The sequence below is a fragment of the Erythrolamprus reginae genome, chromosome 3 (assembly GCF_031021105.1).
Source record: "Erythrolamprus reginae isolate rEryReg1 chromosome 3, rEryReg1.hap1, whole genome shotgun sequence".
Lineage (NCBI taxonomy): Eukaryota > Metazoa > Chordata > Lepidosauria > Squamata > Dipsadidae > Erythrolamprus > Erythrolamprus reginae.
In genome coordinates, this window is record NC_091952.1 from 163,704,202 (window position 1) to 163,729,371 (window position 25,170).

Here is a 25,170-nt window from a genome sequence, read left to right on the forward strand (position 1 = left end):
AATAACAGAAATAAGTAGATATGACTTCTACTAATGGGTCTCTCTCTTCCTGATGGTGCATGCCCAAATAACTATACTAGATAAAGTAGGTAAACTCCTAGTCTTCTCCCTTAAAAGTTGTCACCTGAACTGACCCAGTGGTGTATTAACCATTAAGCAGACTAAACACATGCTTAGGACACCAGGCATGGTTGAGTTGAGAAAGGGGGAAAAAAACCATTGAAGATGTTGACAATATTGAATGGGTCCAAAGATGGGCTACAAGAATGGTGGAAGGTCTTAAGCATAAAACGTATCAGGAAAAACTTAATGAACTCAATCTGTATAGTCTGGAGGACAGAAGGAAAAGGGGGGACATGATCGAAACATTTAAATATGTTAAAGAGTTAAATAAGGTTCAGGAGGGAAGTGTTTTTAATAGGAAAGTGAACACAGGAACAAGAGGACACAATCTGAAGTTAGTTGAGGGAAAGATCAAAAGCAACATGAGAAAATATTATTTTACTGAAAGAGTAGTTGATCCTTGGAACAAACTTCCAGCAGACATGGTTGGTAAATCCACAGTAACTGAATTTAAACATGCCTGGGATAAATATATATCCATCCTAAGATAAAATACAGGAAATAGTATAAGGGCAGACTAGATTGACCATGTGGTCTTTTTCTGCCATCAGTCTTGTAATAACCGAGAAACACGGTCTCCAAATAAAATCCTTTTATTCTCTACAGGCTCTGTGCGAGCGGATAAACACTTTCACTGTATACGCGAGTTAACAGAAGAAGCGCGTAAGACAAGTAGCGCTGCTATTTAAAGACTTTCCCTCAGCAACAGCCGGCGGCTGACAGCTCTTCCATTTTGGCGCCCTCTACAGCAACCAATAGGAAGCAGGTAAACAATGCCTATGGTTTCTTTCAATTCTGCTTAACAACTCTTGTTTAACAAGTTACCCCAGATACAGAACAATATAGAACATTACAGAATTTACAGGATTTAACACCCCTCCCCCTTCTGGATGATTTTACAGGTATTTATTCGGACAAATAAGTAACGAAATCTTCCAAGTGAGGGGGTCTTCGTGAGGTCCGGTCTGATCATCTAGGGTCGCTCGTGACTTGTGTGTCCACGGACGAAGATGGTTCCTCTCGTCCTGCAGACGCATTGCTTCCATGACCAGGAGATGGCAGAGCAGAGGCAGCGCTGGAATGGCTATTTCCCCCAGGTAAGTCCCAATCAACTGGTTCCGGGTTCCTGTTAGCCCTTGCGAAATTCCCTGTGGGGAGGGGATGAGTGTTATCTTTATGTCCTTCACTCTCGGCTTTTTCCACTCTTCCCCTAATGTGGTCAATGTGCCTCTTCCAGAGGCGGCCATCTAGTAATTTGACCATATATGTTTTAGGACCTGTTTGATCTTGCACAATGCCACTTTCCCAATGCTTTCCCGCATCAAAATTTTTAACATACACCTTTTGTCCCACAGCCACTGCACGCTCAGGCATTAGCACATTGTCCGGTTTTAACTTGATGTAGGAGGGGTGCAGCCTATCAAGGGGTGATCTTAACCGTCTCCCCATTAACAACTCAGCAGGACTTTTCCCAGTAGTCAGACTAGGTGTTATGTGTTGGGTCAGCAAGAACGTGTCTAATCTCTCCTGGATGTCACCTGGAGCTGACCTCTTAATGGCCTCTTTGGCCACGCGAACATAACGTTCTGCTGCTCCATTAGACCACGCTGCGTGGGGCGATGTGAGTGCATGTCGGACTCCCAGATCAGCTAGGAACACTTCAAACTGTTTAGATGTAAATTGGGGCCCATTGTCTGAGACTAATATGTCTGGGCACCCATGCGTTGTGAATAACTTTCTTAATACATGTATTACTGCTGATGATGTGGTAGATGTTAATAACACTATTTCAAGCCATCTTGAGTACGCATCAATCACAATTAAAAACATATTATTCCCCACTGGTCCGGCCAAATCAATGTGCACCCTAGACCATGGCCCTTGGGGACTGTCCCACTGTGCAGGGGTGGTTTTAGGCGGGTCTGGCCGCGTTTCTTGGCACTGGCCACACGTTGCCACCCAGTTCTCTATCTCTTTATCCAAGCCAGGCCACCACAAATATCCCCTTGCCAATGCTTTCATCCTCACCACCCCTGGGTGTCCCTCATGCAGCATTTTCATAACCCGCGGTCTCAGGGCAGTGGGAATAACCACCCTCTCTCCCCAGAGTATGCAATCATGCATAACTGATAGTTCTAGCCTCTTTGTTTTGAATTCACCTACTAAGGGATCGTCCCCATTTGCTGGCCAGCCTTTTAGAATGTAACTTAAAATCCTGCTCAGAATCTTATCCCGCCTGGTTTCCAATGCCACCTCTCTGGCAGTGACCACAGGAGTTTTATTCAATTCAATAAGAAGCACCTCTGATGCTGGAGCTGGGTCTTCTACTCTCTGTCCCAATGGACAGCGACTAAGGCCATCTGCGTGATTAATAGCAGATCCCCCTTTATGAATGAGCTTGTAGTCATATGCAGCTAAAAAAATAGCCCACCTGGACATACGGGGAGACATGAAGGGAGGAGTCGGCCGTCCTGTGGCCAGCAGACCCAAGAGAGGCTTGTGGTCTGTTACTAATTGGAAAGGTCTCCCTAACAAATAATGGTGAAATTTTTTCACCCCGGCTACCAATGCCAAAGCTTCCTTGTCAATCTGCGCGTAATTGCGCTCAGCCCCAGATAGCGTCCTGGAAAAATAAGCAATTGGCGCTTCCTGACCATTAGGAAAAATATGGGCTAACACCCCGCCCACCCCGTACGGAGAAGCGTCGCATGTGAGCCTCACGGGAAGTGTTGAGCTGTACTGCACCACTAAGCTATGGGACGACAACAGATCCTTAACAGAGTTAAACGCCCGTTGCTCCTTCTCACCCCAGTGCCAATCCGTCCCTTTATGGAGAAGCCTATGTAGCGGTTCAGCTGCGGAGGCTTTCTGTCTTAGGAAGACAGCATAAAAATTTAATAGCCCCAAAAAGGCTTGCAGCTCCGCTTTACAAGTTGGGGCAGGCGCTTCTTTAATGGCTCTAACTTTTTCTTCTGTGGGGTGAATGCCTTCAGCATCTATACGAAATCCCAAGAATTCGACTGATGGGGTCCCCCACACACATTTTTCTGGTTTCAGCCGCAACCCCTTGTCTCTCAATCTGGTAAGCACCTGTCTAATTCGACTATGCAGCTGGGTAGAGTTGTCACCACAAATTAAAATGTCGTCAAAATAAGGGACCACCCCATCAAGGCCCCCTAATAAGCGCTCCATTAACCGCTGGAATATACCAGGAGCAACACTCACTCCGAATTGCAGGCGCGTACATTTGAAAGCACCCCTGTGCGTTACAATAGTCTGCGATAAGGCAGTGGCTTCGTCTACTGTTAATTGCTGGTATGCCTGGGCAAGGTCCAGCCTCGCGAAGATCTTCCCAGACCCTAATGTGTGTAACAGCTGTTGCACCACTGGAATGGGATAGGAGTTGTGCTGTAGTGCCTTATTAATAGTAGATTTATAATCCGCACAAACTCGAAGCGATCCATCTGGCTTTAGTGGGGTCACAATTGGGGTTTCCCAGGGTGCATGTTCCACTGGAACCAATATACCTTGTGCTTGAAGTTTAGTTAATTGTTCATCTAGTTTACTGAGCAAGGGCAAGGGCACCCTGCGAGGTTTTAATCTAACGGGAGGAACAGCAGGATCTAATGAAAAAGAAATAGGAGGCCCTTTAAAGGTACCCAGACCAGCACGGAAAACCTCCGGAAATTCAGTGACAAAATTAGGGGCAGTAGAATATGTCAATTTGTTAAGACCCGTGACCGCTAACCCCAAAGGTGCCATCCAGTCCAACCCTAAAAGGGAATGATTAGCCCCGTCCACAACTAACAGAGGGAGAACATGGTGCACATTTCTAAAGGTTACAGGAACCCTGGTTTTACCCAACACCCTAATAGGGTGACCCTGGAAGTCATTGATAGCAATGTCCAAAGGTTGCAAATCGTCCTGTGCCAAACTCGGTACATATAAATGTAATTTATGCCAGGGCATTAGTGTATATTTTGAGCCTGTGTCCAATTCCATATGGCACGGCTGATGGTTTAAGAAGAGGGGGACAACAATTTTATTAGGGGCAGGAGGGTTAAATTCAGAACCACTGAAAAAGCGGTTACCTCTGGCATTCCAAGGATGGCGGTAACCCCGTCCTTGTGGCCGGAAAGGACGGTAGGCTCGTGGAGCAGCAAAGGAAGGTTGTTGACTTTGTGGAGAAGAGATGTCATCTGGCAAGGCAGCACGGCAAGCGGCGGCGATGTGGCCTCTCTTCTCACATCTGTAGCAGAAGGCGTCCTTAAAGGGGCAGCGAGACCGTTGATGCTGACCTCTGCACCCGGCGCAGGCAGGAAAAGTTGATCGGGCTTGTCTCTCTGGCGGCCCTCGAAGGTAGCAGCAGTGCTCATTGTAGTCTTCATAGTCGGCGAGCTGAACTTCAGGTAGGCGGCGAACCGAGGCACGCTGAGAGTCTGCTATCTTAAAAACAGTTTGCAGCTTGTCATTGGATTTTAAATCAGCTGCCGCAGCCTCAGCTACCTCAGCTGTCTGAGCAGCCTTAATCACGTCTTGTAATGTGGAATCTTCAGTTGCCAAGAGCTTATTCCTGATGGTGACGTTTCGCATCCCCAAAATAAGGGCGTCTGTCAATCTCGCTTCCGGATTGTCAAATTGACATTTCGCCAATATAGTGCGTAGCCGGGTTGCGAACTGGTTAATCGATTCCCCATCTGATTGAGACATACGGGAAAATTGATGCCTATAAACTATGGGCAGCTTAGTCGGTTTAAAATGGGCAGCCAATTTTGTTTGTAAAGTAGCCCATGGCACAGAATTAGGAGGGTCGGGATCTGTCAAAGTCCCGGCTAATTAAAAAATATGCGTGCCGCAATAATTCAAAAATAAAGCACGTTTCCTGCTGTCCTCAGCAGTATGCAGACTGGCAGCTTCCAGGAAAATCTCAAATTTAGCCATATAGGCTGCCCAAGTCGACCTTTCCGGGTCAAACAACTCCGGAGGCTGAATAAGTGAAGGGGTCGACATATTGATTTTTTTCCTAAAAAAAAAATCACCGCTAAGACCCTCGTCGCCAATGTAATAACCGAGAAACACGGTCTCCAAATAAAATCCTTTTATTCTCTACAGGCTCTGTGCGAGCGGATAAACACTTTCACTGTATACGCGAGTTAACAGAAGAAGCGCGTAAGACAAGTAGCGCTGCTATTTAAAGACTTTCCCTCAGCAACAGCCGGCGGCTGACAGCTCTTCCATTTTGGCGCCCTCTACAGCAACCAATAGGAAGCAGGTAAACAATGCCTATGGTTTCTTTCAATTCTGCTTAACAACTCTTGTTTAACAAGTTACCCCAGATACAGAACAATATAGAACATTACAGAATTTACAGGATTTAACAAGTCTTCTATGTTTCTAAGATTTGGAAAAAAAAAATAACCTAGGAGGGGGGCATCAAGATTTGTCAGTGCTTAGAGCATCAGTGAACCTTAATCTGTCGCTGAACTGATCCTTGGGGATACATTATTTCATTGGTTGCCCCAGTGTTTTATAATAGTATCGCACCTGAGACCTATTTGCACTATCCAGTGGGTCTTCTCCAGGTATTGAGCTTAAGTGAAGGTTGAGCTGGGAGATTGTTGGTCAGTCACTTGGTTTTTGTTTTAGTTATGTGTTTGTGGTTTGTGGAGAACCACCTAGAATGATTGCATGAGATAGACAGCAATGTAGGGAACAGAAGGAGAGAGGGAGGGAGAGATGAGGGAAATTTAGTTTATCATTAACTGTCAAGCATGTTTATTATCTTATAATGATGTTTGATAAATGTATGTACTGGATGTTTCAGTAAAGGGAATCATCACTTTTATATATTTTGTTTAACAATAAAATAGAAACATAGTGGCAAAGAGAATGGATTTAAGTATGGTGGGGAATGTTATCAATTTCATATTATGTCTGGAAGGGGAGAAAGGGAAATAAAATGGAGACAGAATAACACTAAACTGGTTACACTGAGAAAAATCAAAAGGACAAATAACACAGTAGGATGGCTATCATTATTGGAAACATTAATGTGATAGAACAATCAATTATTAGATGTCAGATGAAAGAACAACCTGAACATTTTTTGAGGCAAATGAGAAAGTACCTGCTTGAATGTTATAGAAGACAAACATACAGCTTATTAAAAAATAAAAACTTAATTGCTTCACAAAAATCCTTGCAAGCAGCTTTGTAGAACTAATACAAATAATGTATGAACATTTAGTGCCAAAGGTGTTAATGATTGCAGGGTGCTTCAGGATACATAAGGACAAATAAAAAGTAGAAAAGACTATTTTGGCATGTGCATCTGAAAAAATGGGACGTGTGGATATTAAAATTTTGTGAAAGGCTAAAGAATGCATCAAGAGACCACCTAGTCTTTGTAATTCAAGAAGAAGGCATTAAAAAAAAGAATGGTGGCAGATTTAATATTTAAGAAAACATTTGAAATTGCTAAAGCTATTGCTGGAGATACCACAGAACTGCAATTAGGACTAAAAGCATTTGTGAAAAATCTTAACTAACATACAAAAGAATCAGCAAATGGCCGATATAAACTGTACTATTGTTGTAGGAGGCGTTCACATATACAAAATCAATGCAGGTATTCAATGAAATAAGTATTCAAAAAAACACTTACAGTAGCTAAAATCAACATTTTTTTAGTCCGGGTCCAAAAGGACCTAGGAACAATACAAGAGTATATTCATTAAGCCCAGCAAAAACTACAAAAAAACTACAAAAAAAAATTCCATTCATAGAAAGAATCCCTCAAATGAGGCAAAGTCATGTAATTTGTTTCAGATATGCAGGGAAATTTTTTTACAGGGTCTCAAACTTTGTTTCGGGGCCAAAAAGACCCAAACAGAACAGCAGGGTTAATGCCTATTTAAGCAGAACATAGCCAGCTATAAAGGTGTTTTTACATAAGTAATCTGGACTACTACCCTTTTTCCAGGTCAATTGGCAATTATAATCTCAAAATTACCCACCCTTCATCATGAACATACACAGCATTTTTAGACTGAAATAGGCTATATCAGTGATAGCGAACCTTTTTTCCCTCGGGTGCCGAAAGAGCGTGTGTGCGCGCACACTATCGTGCATGTGCAAGTGCCCACATCCATAATTCAATGCCTGGGGAGGGTGAAAATAGTTCTGATAGGCCCAGTAGGCTCACGATTCACCCTCCCTAAGCTACAATGCTTCCCTGGAGCCAGGGGAGGGTAAAAATGCCCTCTCCCATCCCTTCATAGGCTCCCTGGAAGCCAAAAATGCCCAACCACAGCCTCTGTGTGGGCCAAAAATCAGCTGGCCAGCACACACATGCACATTGGAGCTGACATAGGGCAATGGCTCACGTGCCAGCAGATATGGCTCTGTTTACCACCTGTGGTACCCTTGCCATAGGTTTGCCATCACTGGGCTATATGCATCATTAGGATTTTTCACATTTTACTATTTTTCTTCTCTAATTCATCAGTTTTGTTAGAGCTACTAATTAAATGCAGCTCCACATATTTTTATTCAGATTTTTTAAATCTATATCTCCAGCACATTAAGTCCACCAAATGAATTCATTGAAACATTTTCCTTAATATTTGAATTGAAAACCCAGGAAGCTATCTGGAAACTACCACAGTTTCTAGTGTTTATCTTACACATGAAAAATGTATTCCCTTCAGCACTTGACTTTAGGGTTGACTGGTAATTGTTGCATTGATGATGTTAACTAACTTCCTAACCTTTTGGTGAATGTTCAATTAAATTTTATTGTGTAGCAGTTAACAGACAGCTATCATATTACAAAATTCTTCTCATGATAGGTTAAACAGTCATATTGGGATTTCCATAATCAAAAGTGTAGTTCTGCCAGTATTTCCACAGTCTTTGAAACCAGGACTTGAGTACATATTATTTAGAGTCAAATTATGAGTTACCTGCTGGAGCTCTCCCTGCAACCGAGAAATAATGTTGTTTTATAGACAGATGTTCATTCTGGGTTGGCAAGGGACAGCAAATGAGAAAACATGCATAGCAACACAGCCCAATGACTTACATACTAGAATACAGTATATAAAAAATTAAGCTTTGGGTTGTTTCATATTTCATAATTTCTACATTATTGTGATTTTTACTGAGTGCCTGTGTTTTCAAATCCCATTGTTGTTTTTTCCTCACAATTTCTTGTTATATCACCTTCCCTTTTCTGAGGGCAATGGAGGACTGGATCAGTGGTGGGTTCTGAATTACTTTGCGACCGGGTCACGCATGTGTGACACTTCTGTGCATGCACAGAAGAGTCCCAGGTGAGTGGATGGTACTTCCTGCTTCTGCCACTACTGGTTCTAAGAACAGATCCAAGCCAAGATCACCCCACCACTAGACTGTATCCAGCAGAAAAGCAAGAGATCTTATAGGTCAGGTAAGTTTTCCAGCAAGGAGAAAACTGAGAAAAAACCTTCATATTGTTCTCAGCAATATTCACACAAGTATTCAAAGCCACATTTTTGCTCGAGAAATAAATTATGCTTCTGGAGAATGATGCTGCCCTGAGTCCTTTGGGATTGGGCGGCATAGAATAAATGACATGAGTGGGATTAACCTATATATTTAAGTGGAATGTGTACCATATTGAATGACAGATATTTTGATAGAGTGTAAGGAATGAGGGGAGACAGAAACAGAAAGTTTGAAGTCTAACTTTACAAAGGAAGTATTCTTGACACTGATCCTTGGATAAAAGCAAACAAAAATAACCTTTATTTAGGGAGTGACATTGTGATAAAAGGCTTAAGTTACTTAAGTCTCTCTATATCTAAGAGTTGGTGTGTGCTCTCTTCTATTATGAAGAGAGAGCAAGCCAGGTAAGTATCTGAATTGTGCAGATCAGAGTAGAAAGAGAAAGAGAACTGAAGTGGGAGAAGAAAGTAATGAAAATTCAGAGAATGTCAGCTTAATTAATGGGTAGTGTTGGGCGAACCCAATGAAGTTTGGGTTTGGCAAATTCACCCGAACTTTGCCGTGAAGTTCGGGTGAGTTCGCCAAACCTGAACCCAAACCCAAACTTTTGCTTGCAGCAAGCCGCTGTGGCATCCTTTTCTGTAAAAATAAACAAGGAGGTGGGGAATTCCCCACCTCCTTTTGCTTCCTTTTATTTTTACAGAAAAAGATGCCGCAGCAGTGCTGCAAGCAAAAGGAGGTGGGAAATTCCACAAAGGGATTCCGGGGGCGGAGCTTTGACATCACGGAGACTCCTTCCTCCCCAGCCAGGAAGTAGTCTCCGTGACATCAAAGCCCCCCCCCGGAATCCCTTCATGGGATTTCCCACCCCCTTTTGCTTGCAGCGCCACAAGCAAAAGGAAGTGGGAAATCCCACGATGGGATTCCCCACTCTCCTCCCGGAGGGCGGCGTTTCATAGTGTTTGGCTAAACCTGAACACGAACACGAACTTTACCCAAACTTTTAAAAAAGTTCGGGTTCAGGTTCAACATGCCGAGCCAGAACTTTGCAAGTTCGGTTCACCCAACACTATTAATGGGATATATACAACAGAAGGATGTGCAAAATCTTTCAGCCAAAAGAAAAAAAAAAAGGAGATAACAAGAGTTAACTATTTCTATATCTATTACTTTTAGCAATGTATAAAAGCAGAATGCTTGCCCATGTGAAGCTTTCAGCAGGCTACATGCATTAAGATGGAATTGGGGCAACTGAATGGAGCTGAGCATTTACTGGCCAGATGCCCTTCCTGACACCTAAGAGAAACGCATAATAGATTTTTATTTTATTTTATATCTAGACATAGAAATATCTGCCACTACCTAGATCAAACTCACAGCCTCTTGATTATGAGGCGAGGGCTTCACCACAATACCACTCCCATGTGGAATGTATTTATTTATTTGTTTCTTGGTCAATATCCTTGGTTTCCCTTCAGGAATCAAGGTATTTGGACACAGAATGGTTGGGAGGATAGTCTCTTTCCAAAAGTTTAATTAGTATTCCATATTGTCTCATTTCTTAATTTTCTTTTTTTTAATATTTAAATACACTTAAGAAAAATGCATTAAAAAGTCATATACAACTAAACAACTTTTAAAATTTAAGGAGGGGGAAATAGAAACCAAATCAAGTACAAATATTAGGAGGAAAAGAACTCAAACAAGCGAAGAAAGACAGAAAAGGAGAAACAAATTCTGCTATTGGTTTCCATGGGAAGTTAGAGCTCATCTTACTTCTAAAGTTGAAAAGATGGTGAGGGATGAATGGAGAAAGTTGAACACACATACAAGGAAGGGGAAGAGGCTAGTGCTGAGAAGGAGGAGAAGCAAGTAAATCATAAATTATATCTACAGATTAAACATGATTCCTCATTTTTCTCTTCTATTATGTCTTCACCAATTCCCTCAAAATGCCATTACTGAACAAGGTTTTGCACACCCCAGCATGTTAAATCACACTATCCAGCTGCAGTAAGCAAAGCACAATGTCTTTTCAGCCCTTTTATTTACATCTTGCATTTTTTATTGCATTGCATTATTGCACTTTTTCTCTGCACAAAGTGCAGTTAGTTAGATGGATATTTCTTTATTGCATCCTCCTTATTACTAAACTGACATGTAAACACAATACACTAGCTGTCCCAAATATAATACTTTATTTACTTTTACCACTTTACTTTTCAAAGGGGAATGAACAACTGTCCTCAGCATCACTCACGTTTCCATTTGGGGCTGCTAATAGAAACATAGAATCATAGAAGATTGATGGCAGATAAAGACTCATGGTCCATCTAGTCTGCCCTAATCTAGTCTAATTTGGCAACATCAGGAAAACAACCTGTTAGAAGAAAATTCTGGATTCACTCAAGGTCAGGTCCAGCTGTATGCCCAATTAGCTGGATGGCCAAAAGGGGGTTTGGCATCCTGCTGACATTGTAGAGATTTTTTTTCCTCATTTATCGTATCAATAGCTTCCTGCTTAATTAACATTGCAGCTAGAAGTGACAATCACAAAGAGGAAGTGATTATTTTTTGTTTATTAATCTTTGGTAGCCTAAAAAGATAGTTTATCTGAATGGGATACCAACTTTGGTCAATTTACTTCTTTTTGTGTGCCCTGGTATTGACCTTGGATGATGGGTCTGAGCCTGAGGAATGCTATTATGTATACAACAGAGTTCATATTTTAAAGGAATTTCTAATGGTTTTGATTTCTATCAGTTTTAGCCAAAGTGTCAAACATGTCTAAGAGGCTTAAGGAATTATTTATTTCATGACGTATAATTAAAAGGTCTTGGGTGGCCAAGGTTGATGTGAATGGCAAGGGTTGCAAGGGATAAGAGAAGGGTTTTATGGAATATAATATGGAATTATATTCTCACTAACCCTTCATTCCTCAGTTGCTACATTTACAGCATCACATGATCTCTTAGTAAACAAATATAATCATTTTTAAAATCTTGACAATGAGGGGGGAGTCCCATCTGGACCAATAAAAAGCAGTTTCCTACAATCCTATGAATAAGAGAAAAAAATCCACTTAGAATCTCTCAGATGTAAGTGTCTAAAACAGAACTGATCGTGTCTGAAATGCAAAGAGTCCACTTTGAACAATTGGCAAAATTATTACTTTGCATCAGTGTTAACCTATCCAGGTTGTGGGAGGTCAACATCCTTCGATATCTGCATTGCTTATCCAGCACTCATGGAACAGAATATGAAAATCTATGGAACAAGCTTGTATAATTTAAAGCCCTGGTTCATTGCAATATACTTAAGTCCATCTCATTGTCTGAGTGGTGTAATAGTATGTAATAGATATGTCTATACATCTACTTTGGGATTGCTCCAAAAGTTAAGTGCAGAATTAACTTTCACAGCTCACTTTATAGCTTCCTGTTACTAAACAGTCCCTGAATCTGAAACAACCTTTGCAGTGACTGTTGGAATTTTTCATTGGGTAAAGGATGTACTGGTATGTATAATCTAATACAATACAATGTATATGTCAAAATGATGTGTCAGCCTAGTTTAGAACAGTATGGCAGCTCAAGTGACAAGTTATGTCTATCCACAGGAATGGAGTCATGTAACTTCTCAAGAACACATCTCACTGCAGTTTGAATAAGCTTTTGTGTTTCTTAGCTAAAAATACAGTCAGTCGTTTGGCTTTTGCAAATGATTTGATCTAAATGTCTAATACAGAAGCAAGGGGGAGGATCTCTACAAGGTTGGCTGATTTATGAGACATCATTGGTCAGCTTTGTTTTTCATGTAATGAGCAACAAGAGGAAAACATAGAAATCTGTCATGGTGAAAGATTAATATAATTAAAAGTTGTGTCAACACTGGGAGCTGAAGTTAGGCTGTCTGCATGGCAGATCGGCTTTATTATTTGAATTTCAAATTTCAAAATTATTATTATCCTCTGCATTCCCAGTATTGTTTTGGAATAAAAATCAATAAGTATTGCATAAAGCAATTCATTATTAAAAGTTGTAATGCTAATACTTTCATAGAATCACAGTAAAAGCATCACCCCTGTTAGTTCAATGGTACCAAATTACACAGACATACAGATGGGATAAAACTGAACAAGATAACCAATGACCCTAGAACAAGGTGTGTTATTCTTGCAATATGATAATCAAGATGGTTCCTGAATGTGATAATGCTAAATATCCACGTGGGATTCAATACCTATAGAGAGCTTAATGTCTTAACTGTGTGTTGTTTCAATATTCTACAGTGACTTTTTCCAGATGACCAAGAACTGATCCATTTCCTAAGTCTTTACTAACTTAAATTACTAACTTAACTTAAATTTACTAACTTAAAAACTATCCTGCAACCTGCAGCTCCTCCACTGCATTATTATTGTGTATTGGACAAAACAAATAAATAATAAATAAATAAATAAAATTCAATCAAAATACTTTGTAGTTATATTCCTTTCTTCACTGACTTCCTTAGCACTTTCATGTTCATGTACTAATTATCTATTGTTATTTTTCTACGAAAACATGTATAGCTTCTATTGGTTAATCAGCAGTTGCTTTGTTGCTTCCAAACTAAGCAATGACAGAGTATACTGTACTCCACTACCAAACCATCTTGTCCTATATTGCATCTCCTTTTAAAAAAAGAGAGACTGTCACCCACTAACCTATTATCCAGCACTGCCAAATTTTGAGATATTCAGAATAATGTGATAGATTTTGAAGGGAAAAAACCCTCTATTTTCTTTGGAAGGAAAAATGATCGAGGGGGATGGAGAAATGCTGGTTTAGTTCTCAGATTGCTCTGAAATTAAAAAGTTGATAGGTATCCTGGACACAAACTGTAAAAAGCATTCTACGGGCAGCATTAGATTCAGCACAAGTTAACTCTCAAGATGCCTATTGTACTATTTCCAAGATATGAATTATGATGAGGGTGTACTTGTGTACAGTATTAAGGTAGAGTAGCAGCTAAGATATTGGGCTTGAACCCACAACCAAGTGTCCATACAACCACAGAGGACATTGGATGACTTTAATAAAGCCATAGGAATAAATATGGGGAAGCAACTGCACACAAGCTATTTGAAGAGGGGGGAAAAAGGCAGGAATAGGATTGTAACCAACCAACAACTAATCAAGATATAAATATATCAATAACAGCACAATGTTTCCATCCACCACCCCTCTATGATTTCTCTAAAGCAACTGATAACTTACCCAGGTCTTAGACTCACTAAGGTTTGAATGTCTGTAACTGTTGGCTGGATTGGAGCCATCAAAAATCTCTTATGATAGTCTTCATTACTATTCATAGAAGGAAGCAATAAATCTTGGCAAATATTTTTTAGCTTTTACACATTATGAAATTATTATGCAGAAGGAGCATATTACATTTGAATGCAGCAAAGGCTTGTTGCAAGTGAGTCATCAATATTAATTTTGCAAATGATTTGTTCTGGTAGTTACAGTGTTTATGTCATTAAAAGGTTGATATAACATCTTTATGCAGAAGTACTGTGGCACCTTTGGGACTGAACTAGATTATTATTTTTTCTCTGCTGTTGTATGCAATGGCCTATTTCATCAAATGCAAGAAGAAGGCGGGGGAAGTGATAGATTTAAGATGCTGAATAAAAGTGGGGTTGTCTCAAGTGATTCTCGCCACCCTGCACACAGATAAGTAATTTCTTCCTCATTATATTTTTGCATGGAAATGTAGCCTCCATTTTCTATGATTTGTACACAAATAAATACTATGGGCTGTAACCTGAAAAAGATATGCATGGAGGCCATGTCATGAATGTAACTACAATATTCTGCTTTGCTCATAGTTCTAAATAAGAGATATTGTAAGTTCTAATACAGGTAATCATTGTTTAGTAGTCACAACTAGGATCAATTATTAAATGAAGTGGTAGTTAATTTATGCTTGTGCTTTCGCTTTCTTTTGTTTTACAGCCCTACAAGGTTACAAATACAAGGATTGGTTCATAAGGCTACGTTTTCATCACTGTCGTAACTCTAAACCAGTGGTTTTCAACCTTGGGGTCAAGACCCCTTTGGGGATCGAACAACCATTTTACAGGGGTCGTCTAAGATAGTGACTTTCAACTTTTTTTGAGCCGCGGCACATTTTTTACATTTATGAAACCCTGGGGCACATTGAGCGGGGGGGGGGGCTAAAAAAAGTTTGGACAAAAAAATTCTCTCTCTCTTCCTCCCTTTCGCATTATTTCTCTCTCCCTCCCTCTCTCTCCATCCCTCTTTCTTTCTCTCTTTCTCCATCCCTCTTTCTTTCTCTTCCTTCCTTCCTCTTCTTTTTGCTCTCTCCCTCCCTCCCTCCCTCTATGTCTTTCTCTCTCTCTCCTTCCCTCCCTCTGTTTCTCTCTCTCTTGCTTTCTTTCTCTCTCTTTCTCTCTCTCTTGCTTTCTTTCTCTCTCTTCTCTTTCTCTCTCTTCTCTTTCTCTCTTACTTTCTTTCTCTCTCTCTGTCTCTTGCTTTCTTTCTCTCTCTCTTGTTCTCTTTCTCTCTTGCTTGCTTTCTCTCTCTCTCTCTCTCTCTTTCTTTCTCTCTCTGAGCTTCGCGGCACACCTGACCATGTCTCGCGGCACACTAGTGTGCCCCGGCACACTGGTTGAAAAACACTGGTCGAAGAGCATGGGAAAAGACAAATTTCCAATGGTGTTAGCAACTAAAGCTTCTATTCTGGCATCTCGGAACATATTTTTACAATCCAGCCAATCAGCCGTTTACAGGGGTCCCTCTGACCTCTTGCCAATCAGCTTAAAGATCTGTTGGAAAAATTGGCGTTAAACTTATAGTTGGGGGTCACCACAAGATGAGGAACTGTATTAAGGGGTCGCGGCATCAGAAAGGTTGAGAACCACTGCTCTTAACCATTGCTAAATAAGTCAGTTGATAAACAAGGACTACTTCTAATCAACATCTTTCATGAATCCTACCAATCATAGCATCTAGGCTGACTTCTTTCTTCCTTCTGCTAATCTTAGGAACATCTCCCTTGACGTGTTTATTCTTGAATCCTAATAATTTCAAGAAACTCATAGGAAATTTTCTTGGCCACCAAGTGGTATTGAAAATGTTACAACTTCCAGTCTAGTCTACAGTTCTCAGATCTCCTAGTGGTTTTCCGTTTAAAATAAATCCAACCCTGTTTCTTTTTAGAAAAGATACAAGATTTATGTGGGTATGACCTTGAATTTCAGTTTTACAGTGTTTTCGGGATCCAGTAACAAATCTCTCAGCAGCATCAGTGTGATTCCCTGCCAAATTCAAGCACAAAACCCACAAACGTAGTTCCATTTAATTTGCAAAATTAAATGAGTCAGACCCAGATTGGCTAACAATTCAGCATGCAATGAAAGATCCAGGAAAGAAGAATATTGTTTATTTGCAAAATTTCTAGCAGATATATATTTTACCAGGATAACTAATGTCTTTTTGGTCCCATCACCAGGGCTGAAATTTGTTGGAAATGAAGCTAGAAACCATTTTCATAAAAAGTTCTGAAGCTGAGTCCATACTGTATGATTAACTATGTTGTTTAATAGCAATGCCTGCATATGCTGCTTTTAAATGTAGCCTCTAAATACAGGCTGGTAGGTCATTTAAATACAAAAGATTTTCTGGAGTGAATCTCCCTAGAGATCTCTCAAATAGAATCTCTCCAGCTCGTGCTGTTTGCGTTTTCCCTTGAACAAAAAACTGCTGCCAAATTTCCAACTGGAAAAGGAAACTAAGGGGAATTCATTTCCTTCCTTGGGTTTCCTGTGGGGGGAAAATATCCAATCTTCTTTTTTGAATCAGACATGAACAACTTTATAACCTACAAATGAAATCATATACATACACAATTTGAAAGCATGTAAATGTAAGTAAATAAATGGGTGCCACTTTGGTAGAAAAGTAGCAGAATTACATTATCATTATCTGCTTTGCTTGCCGCTTGATGTCATACTGGCACGTGACTGCAAAAACATTTTTGAGACAGCACTAGCCCAAGGACTTAAAGCACTGGCTGGATGCATCCCACACAGGCCATGCCCATCCCAGTTCCATGAAGGGGGAAAATGTTTATTTGTTTATTTATTTATTCATTTGTCCAATACACAAATACATAGGAAAAAAAATAGACATGTAGTAATATATATAAGGGTAAAGTGAACTTAGAGGAGAGGATATATGAAAGAAAGAAAATATATATGATAAGTGAGAGAAAGAAAAGACAATTGGACAGGGGACGAAAGGCACACCAGTGCACTTATGTACGCCCTTTATTGGCCTCTTAGGAACCTGGAGAGGTCAATCGTGGAGAGTCTAAGGGAGAAATGTTGGGGGTTAGGGGTTGACACAATTGAGTCCGGCAATGAGTTCCACACTTCGATAACTCGATTGTTGAAATCATATTTTTTACAGTCAAGTTTGGAGCGGTTCGTATTAAGTTTGAATCTGTTGCGTGCTCTTGTATTGTTGCGGTTGAAGCTGAAGTAGTCATTGACTGGTAGGACGTTGCAGCATATGATCTTGTGGGCAATAGTCAAATCGTGTTTTAGGCACCATAGTTCTAGGCTTTCTAGGCCCAGGATTGTTAGTCTATTTTCATAGGATATTCTGTTTTGAGTGGAGGAGTGAAGGGCTCTTCTGGTGAAATATCTTTGGACATTTTCAAGGGTGTTGATGTCTGAGATGTGGTATGGGTTCCAGACAGATGAACAGTAGTCTAGGATGGGTCTGGCAAAAGTTTTGTAGTCTCTTGTGAGTAGTGTGAGATTGCTTTTTTGGCGATATTGTTGCAGTGGGATTTAGCACTTAGGTCATTCGATATTAGTATTCCAAGGTCTTTTACTGAGTGTGAGTTGGCAGTGAGAGATTGTTTATTCAGTTCGTATGTGCGGTTTGGATTCTTTTTGCAGATGTGGAGGGTAGAGCATTTGTTGGTTGATATTTGAAGTGGCCAGGTGTTAGACCAGTCTGAGACAAAGTCCACGTCTTTTTGGAGAGTGAGTGTGTTGTCAGTGGTGTTGAAAAGTTTCACATCATCACATAATGTTGTGATGCATTATGTGATAGCAATGTGACACTGCAGGTTTGACACCTGTTGCTTAAAGAAACAAATATGAGCTATGTGCCCTAAAGGAGTAAAATCCCCAGGGACTTTTTTTCGCTTTTCATTTCCCTTTTACACACACAAACATACATCTTCCCATGCAAACAACACATTTTTTATCTCTCTGTGTATAATTGTAATAATATAATAGAATAGAATGTTTTTTATTGGCCAAGGGTGATCAGACACACAAGGATTTTGTCTTGGTGCATATGCTCTCAGTGTACATAAAAGAAAAGATATGTTAGTCAAGAATCATAGGGTACAGCACTTAATGATAGTCAAGGTACAAATAAGCAATCAATTATATTAGGAACCAATCATATAAATTGTAAGGATACAAGCAGCAAAGTTACAGTTATACAATCATAAGTGGGAGGAGATGGGTGATAGGAACAATGAGAAGACAAATAATAATAGTAATGCAGCTTTAGTGAATAGTTTGATAGTGGTGAGGAAATTATTTGTTGTATAACATCATTTGAGGATAAGAGTTGAAACAATTTATGTGCAGGGTGTGAGGGGTCTGTAAATATTTTCACAGCCCTCTTTTTGACTCGTGAATTGTGCAGTACACGGGTGCTCAATGAAAGACAGGTTGGTAACAATTGTTTTCTTTTCCCCTGCAGTTCTAATTATCCTCTGATGTGAAGGGTGACATATAAATTTAATAAATTAAACAAATTTATACAGCTGCCATCTCACAGAAACAGTGATTCCCGACAATTGTAAACTCTTAGTCTCAATGGGAGGACACTCTTTGTTTCTTGCAAAGAGCTCACAATGTGTACCAAATTGTTTTCTGAAAAGTATGTGCATTTCTAAGGCAGAATACATATAATCCAGTTTTGCCCCTTTCCTGAACAAAATGCTACAAGTATAGTTGTCTCTGTAAAAGTCTCATACAGTCGGTTTCCTCACTGTCTTCCTTATTACTGCTTAATCCCTCTAGGATGGCCCATCTAAACCTGGTCTGCTTTTCCTCCTCTTGGCCTTTCAAGCCTTGATCTTCCCTCAGCGGATTCTTTGGGCAATTTCATCACTAATAAAACTGTCTTTCTTTATCCACCTTGGTCAAAATGCCAACCAATATTTTTGAATTATTTGCAGTCCCCAAAGCTGCCTCTCTTCCCTTGTTAGTTGTAGGAACAGAAATCCCAACTAACCAAAATGCAGCAAGTAAATAAAATATTATGTTTTTCCCAGGCTTTGCTTACTCATGAGTAGTTTTGCTCCATTCCTTAATTTACAGCTTTGTCTCTTATTTGTTTTATCACCCCAGGCTGCCTTTTTTTTCCTAGACTAAATCTTTTATTGGGCAGTGAAGATGACATATCTTTTTTTCTTTCCCATGTGAGTGCTATGTAGGAAATTAGCACCCACCTCTCTCCTAGGAAAATGAGATATTTTAGGAAATATTAAAAGGGCAAAATAGTTCCCCTAAAAGGGAGGCAGAAACTTAATCTTCTTACCTTTGTCAATGGGTCATTAAGATCTGGGGCAGCCTATTCTATATAACAAAGATCTACCTCCTTCAGAAAGAGCCATAGTACAAATTGCCCAAAGCTCTTTCATTACATCAAGCAAGGCTCAACTGAGCCTGGGACTCAGAACAGCCTATAGAGTTGCCTCTGCATGGCCCCATGGGAGTCTGACAACCAATCATAACACAAGCTCGAATTCAAAACCCAATAGAGGGCATAAAACTCAGGCACTCCTAGCATCTCTTCCTTTTCCCCCCAGAAATCATGTGACCCTGTTCATCAATAAATCATCTTCCCAAGCAGTCTCCATTTTTCCAGTGTCTTTCTCCCCACTTGGAACTTAACCCAGATAGACATTTCTTCCAATAGCTATCTTTGTCTATTGTGATACACATAGCTGTACTCCAAGTTTCTTTTCTTTTCTCTACTCTTTGGGAGAGATCCACTTGGCTCCTGTTCCTTTTTGGCTTGCCACAAGAATTTTTCCCACCAGCTGCTTCTTTCGTCTGTCTCACACTTTCCCAACCAACCTCCTACTTCTTTTGGCAGTCACAGTCATCAAGGATATGTTTGGTCTAGGATCATATATTAGTAAACTAAACCAAACAAGCATATCATCAAATGCACTCTACATGAAATATAAATACATTATTCATGCAATTGACATACAGAACCTGCATGTATAAATTTATCGGACATTGGCCACAATGATTTTAGACATGAGATTATATCACTGATAGTTAGTTAATTAGTGTTTTAATTATTGCTAATTTAATCCATTTTTAATTAAATTATTGGGGGGGCTTTTTAAATAATGGATAACTGGGGTGGATGTAATAATGTGTATGGGATGAATGATTGATATGAGTGGGATGGTTGGGGTGGGTGGGGTTATGGTATGGATGAGGTGAATGGAAATGGTATGAATGATATATTTGGCCAACCTGATGCTAGAGAGGCAGGAGGGGAGGGGGCACCTATCTCTGGGGTGGAAGAGGGTCGGAAAATTCCAGTGCTGCTGGGGAGAGGCAGATACTTGCTTTTGTTTAAGTTTATACTATACCTATTATCTTGTCCGCATTGACAAATAAAATAAAATAAAAAATAAACCTGAAATTCTACTCAGCAGTCTGACTGCTTACTTTTTACTAGCAGAAATTTCTGGGTTAAAGATAGCCCTACAAAATCCTTTGCCATCAGGAAAAGATCTACAGTGGGAATATTAACTATAGTTAGACCATAGTTAGATATTTTTTTATCAGACTTACCTGAAACTGCACCTTTTAACCCTGCTGTTCTGTTCGAAAAAACTTCCTAATGTTATGTTCGGGTCACATACGACCCGGACCAAAAACTCTTCATTTGAAGTGCTTATGTTTGGTCAATTTGAAAACTTTTTTCACTTGGAAAGTAGTCTGAACATTTCTGCACACAATGATATGAAAATTGAAATGAAAAAAGTAAATCTTATTGGTTTATTTTGCGGATATATTGCATGCCCCCCCGTTTTTGTGAATTTTTTCAATTTATGGATAGTTTTGCTTGCAAAATCCATTCTATTTTATTAAAGTTGGTGTGGGATTGGTAGCTTGAACATTTCTGAACATAATGATATGAAAATTGAACTGGAAAAATTGATGCATATTGGTTTATTTTGTCGATGAAATGCATGCCCCTCCATTTTTTTGAAATAGTCTTCACTTTATGGATAGTTTTGCTAGCAAAATCCATTCTATTTTACTAAAGTTGGTGTGGGATTGGTAGCTTGAACATTTCTGAACATAATGATATGAAAATTGAACTGGAAAAATTGAACAAAATTCACAAAAACGGGGGGGGGCATGCATTATATCCACGAAATAAACCAATAAGATTTACTTTTTTCATTTCAATTTTCATATCATTGTGTGCAGAAATGTTCAAACCTGTTTCCAGGTGAAAAAAGCTTTCAAAAAGACCAAATATAAGTACCTAAAATGATCAATTTGCAGTCCGGGTCAAATAGACCCGGGAACATAACATTAGGGAGTTTTTTTTTCAGCAAGAAACCCCCCACCCCCCAAAAAAAATTCTCATAGAGAGAACCCCTGAAATGATGAAAACTCATGGAATTTCAAGTTTCAGATATGCAGGGAAAATGTTTTACAGGGACTCAAACTTGGTTTCGGGTCACATACGACCTGAACAGAACAGCAGGGTTAAAAAAAGGAATTCTTAACTGTTGTTGATTATGATGATTTTGGCCTGGAACACTACAAACTCTACAGTTCAATTCTAAGCTACAAATATTCTCCTCTATTCTCATAAAAGTGAGCTAATGGTGCAGAACATGTTCAGTTTTCTCTGATTTAACTTTCATACAAAAATAGCTTTGGGTACCAGAGAAAATATTTTTAAGTAGTAGTTTGTAACAGACATTTTAAGATTAGATGAAGCTACAATCTTGTCTAAGGAACAGAATAAGAATTGTCTTGCTACCACAGATTAAAGACTTATTTTTAAAAATCAAAATATCAATCATATAGGAATCCCTTAAGGAAAATATAAGAGCAGCAGATCTCTATTGTTTAACAGCAACTAGTTTCCAAGGAAAAAAGCTGGCTTTAATCTTGTAGAATATTGATCATGATTTAGTAGCCACTACTAGTGCTATCCTCAATATCTCTTTAGACTGATTACCATCTATGCCGTTGACCAATTCAATAATTTAAGAATGAGAAAACCAACCCTGCCACATCCTCCATCTTTGGTACCTCTAGTGTAGAATAAATGCCCAGTCCTATCAAGTTCAACGTTTTTTTTGCCTTTTCATTGTGTTTCACATAATCCAATGATATACTAATGCATATTGTTTAGTTCAACGAGTTCAAGTTTCTGTTTTCAAGTTCAAATGTTAACCTGTCCTATGTCCAAAGTGTGATTTAACCCAATAATTCTTAGCTCCCTCTGCCTTTGAGCACTTTTCTTCACTGCTGTGGTTAGTTGCCCTATAGCCTCTGGGGAATGAGGGCCAGTTTTGTGGAAATAATAGACCAGTGATGGTGAACCTATGGCACAGGTGCCACAAACGGCACACAGAGCCATATCTGCTGGCACCTGAGCCATTGCCCTAGCTCAGCTCCAACATGCATGTTTGTGCTGGCCAGCTGATTTTTGGCTCAAACAGAGACTCTGGGAGGGCGTTTTTGGCTTCCAGAGAACCTCTGGGGAGTGGGGGAGGGTGTTTTTACCCTCCCCCGTCTCCAGAGAAGCCTTTAGAACTTGGGGAGGGTGAAACAGAAGCCTGGGGAGGGTGAAACTGGGCCCACCAAAAGTTGGGAAATAGGCCATTTCTGGCCTACAGAGGGCCTCTGGGAGGTGGAGGAAGGTGTTTTTGCCCTCCCCATGCATTGAATTTTGGTGTAGGCACTCGCACATGCATGATAGCATGTACACACACTCTTTTGGCACCCTAGGAAAAAAAGGTTCACCATCACTGGAATAGACCATAATATGCCATACTGATCTGTTGTGGTTAGCTCTGGCCCAGCTCCTGCCCCAAGGACTGTGGAGGTGGATGTAGGGAAAACATCCAAATGTCACAGGCCTGTTTTGCTGCCGACAGAGTCAGCCAGTGAATTATCATCTGAAGAAGGAAGTGTCTGTGAGATGGAAGAGGGGGGCCTGGCAGACAGTCCAGGAAGAAGCGAGTCCTCATTATCTTTGATAGACTCTGATGAGGAAACAATGATAGACCCACACATGCGTAGAGCTATGCAAAGGAAAGAACAGCTTCAAAAATATTACAGGCGATAAGAGAGTCCACCTGTAGTTGGGTGGGGTTCAAGTAATTAAGGCTGCTGTTAAATGGGCAGAGTGCCGGCCTCTGAGTGTGGAAGATTATCTGATCGTACTTGTGGACCTTGACTTGCCGTTCAGGATTGTTCTCAGGACTCTCTTTGGATTTCAGGACTTTGACTATAAATCATAGTGAGTTTTACAATGTCTGAAGAGTAGTGGCTGTGACGAATTTCACAGTTATTGGTTAATTGACTGGAGTTTTATTGTCTTTGTTATCTCACTGCATTCAAGTGTGTTGAAATCCCTTTGAATTTAAAAAGGGAGTTTTGATTCTATTTTTCTTTGGATAAAGAAACTATTGTTGCATTTTCCCATGTGTGTGTCTGTTTTGGCTACTTTTACCTTTCATTGAAGGCTTGTGTGATAAGCCGGCAGAACACTGATCCAATGTGGGTTGGAAGCTGTGATCCTGTTTACTTTGGGAAACCCTTATGGACACATATCTAATGACATAGCCCACAATTTCATTTATAATCCCCTTCGCCTCATCAAGACCTTGATCATAGAATTAGGCTTGGATTCATAGAGCATAATTTTCAGAAGATCTAATGATTTGATAACCAACAATAATTCTCAGTAATAACCTAGACCTATGATGGTGAACCTATGGCATGTGTGCCACAGGTGGCATGCTGAACCATATTGGAAGGCGCACAAGACTTTGCCCTGTGTCAGCTCCAGCATGCATGCACACGGCAAAAAAAATGCCCAATGGACAAACTGGAAGTTCAGAAAATGCACTTCTGGTTTGCCGTTGTGCTGTTTTATGCACTCAAGAGGGTTCAGAAAAGCTTCCTGAAGCCCAGAGTACAAAAACAGCACAACTGGAAGTGCATTTTCTGAACTTTTGGTTTGCTCATTGTATTGTTTTTTGCACTCTAGAGCTTCAGGAAGCTTCCCTGAACCCTCCGAAGTGCAAAAAACAACACAACGGCAAACCACAAGTGTTGTTTTCCCAAACTTCTGGGTTGACCATTTGGGCATTTCTTTCACTTACCAGTCTTCAGTCTTCAGTAAGGCCTGGTGGGGAGCAGTGGGTGGGTGTGCATGGGTGGGGGGGGAGGGAAGGGGTATGGGAACATTCACACATGCTAGCACATCCACACACACCCTTTTGGTATGCAAACCAAGAAAGGTTAGCCATCACTGACCTGACAAACACAAGTGAACTGCAGTGAACCTACATTGTGTCATCCTGTTCACACAAGGAAAATTTAACTTCTGTTTCTCAATCCCTGTTCTTTTTATATTGAAAAGAAGCTGTGAAGGTTTCTATCCATTTTCACTTCATGTTGAGAAAAAGAAACACTCTGTGTGACTGCAGATGAAAGGATTGGTGTGTACAGTTTTATCAAATGAACACAAAGGGAGACTCCATTCAAGTCTTGTTGTTCACATCAACTAAAAGTTGAATTTAAGAGCAAATGGAGAGTTCAGCGGAAAGCCAGCATTCATATTCTCATCTGGTTTATATGGAGTTTAATAACCTTTCAGGTTGAATGCTAGAATAATATATATATTTTCCTTTTAGCTCCCACTTTGACTCCTTGACATGATAGTGCTTGTTGTCTATCATAAGTCCATTCAGTCTTCTTGATTCATTCATAAGAAACATTTCTAAAACTATCCAGATTTATTGTCAATAAACTGCACTAGGTATCTTATTCAGTTAGGATCTATATACATATACATATATCCAAATTGAATAATGATACATATTCAATGCATGCATGCACACATACATATACATTCACAGACAAATAGCCTAATTGAATCATGTGCATATGAATCATGAACCATACCGACATAGATACTGACTGACTGACTGTTTTTCATCTGAGAATAATCTCAGTTGTACAGGATTTCTTGACAAAATATATGGGATTGGCTATTAGTAGTATTTACCAAGACTCATTAGGAATATAATGGCCAAATAACAGATTTATTTTTATTATGGAGGAGATCAGATATGCTATCTATCTATCTATCTATCTATCTATCTATCTATCTATCTATCTATCTATCTATCTATCTATCTATCTATCTATCTATCGTATTTTGATGC